This window comes from Ursus americanus, chromosome 32 (assembly GCF_024610735.1).
Source record: "Ursus americanus isolate L20-20 chromosome 32, mUrsAme1.1.p, whole genome shotgun sequence".
Lineage (NCBI taxonomy): Eukaryota > Metazoa > Chordata > Mammalia > Carnivora > Ursidae > Ursus > Ursus americanus.
In genome coordinates this window covers 892095-893337 of record NC_142158.1, presented here as the reverse complement: position 1 = coordinate 893337, position 1243 = coordinate 892095, and the positions used below count along the sequence as shown (strand labels likewise).

The 1243-nt window shown below is 45.4% G+C and overlaps 1 non-coding gene across 1 annotated transcript; it reads right to left on the bottom strand.

Moving 5' to 3' along the window:
• Nucleotides 1–800: 800 nt before the first annotated feature.
• On the bottom strand, nt 801–872 carry TRNAA-UGC (transfer RNA alanine (anticodon UGC)). Its single transcript has one exon. It is a non-coding gene; the product is annotated as a tRNA-Ala (tRNA).
• Between the last annotated feature and the right edge of the window lie 371 nt (nt 873–1243).

Genomic DNA, 1243 nt, shown 5'->3' with positions numbered 1-1243 from the left:
AATTGTCTTTCTCTGATTGACTTATTTCACTTCTCATAATACCCTCTAGTTCCATCCATGTCATTGAAAATGGCAAGATTTCATTTTTTTGAGGGCTGAGTAGTATTCCATGCTCTAAAGTATTTACACGATTTTGATATATTAGCTTTATAATTTTATTAAGTGGAGGAATTTGGCAATATTTAAATTTTCCGGTAATTTACTACACCTAACTTTAAATGTCCGCAATAGCTTATTTCTTTAAGTACTGTAGGACCGAGTGCAGAGGTGTCCCAAAGTGCACCACAATGGCATAGTGATTATTTTGAATGGAACTACTCCGGAAACGCAGGTGCAAGGACTGTCCCCCTAAAAGCAGGAAACAAATCTCCCCTATTCAAGGCACCCTCCTTGTGCTAAGAAGTAAAAGACACCCTTATCAGCAGAGATGGGAAATTGAAAATTGAGACAGCTGTATAAACCAACCTCATTACTTTTTTCTTACTAAATCTACCTCAGCCCAAATTCCACTTAAAATCTCTAACTGAAGTTCCCAAGCATCTGTTTTCTTTATCCTGCCAAGTCCTCACAAATTTATTTGTCCAAAATAGGTCTCAATTTCATCATTAGGCCTCTGTGCACAGGTCAGGAAACTCCCTTTGTTCACCCTCTTAATCTGTCTCAAATCAATTTAATTCTGAGTCCACTAAGCACTTTGGCTGAAGGAGAATTCCTTTCTCTCAGTAACTTTAATAACTAAAGGGCCCCAACGAGGGTGAAATAAGAAATGAGCTGGAACCCTTGGTTCGGTTTTCTGAGAGTGGAGATGCCGGGGATCGAACCCGGGGCCTCGTGCATGCAAAGCACGCGCTCTACCACTGAGCTACGTCCCCGCGGGGAGAGTGCTGTTTTTTCCCTCAGTTGGCCACCAGTAGTTCTGCTTTACTGGTAAGGCATGCGGCTAGGATTCCGCGGGCTTTTTCAACCCGCATTCACAGAAGCACACAGTCGACTTCCCAAATGCGTACCAGTGTCATCCACAGACGCCCGTCCCTCCCTTTAACGTCCTCTAGCACGGCTTATAGTCGCAGATCTATGCTACTGGGTTAAGGGCGCTTCATCCTCGAGTCGGTGACTTTGGAAGGGCGGAAGCTGTGGCTGGCTGTTCCTTCTCACCCTACCCCAAGCCGGCAGCACTGAGCCTGGCACGGGCAGCCACTCCGGAAAGAGCGGTGAGGACGTTCAGCATAGCTGTGACTGCAGA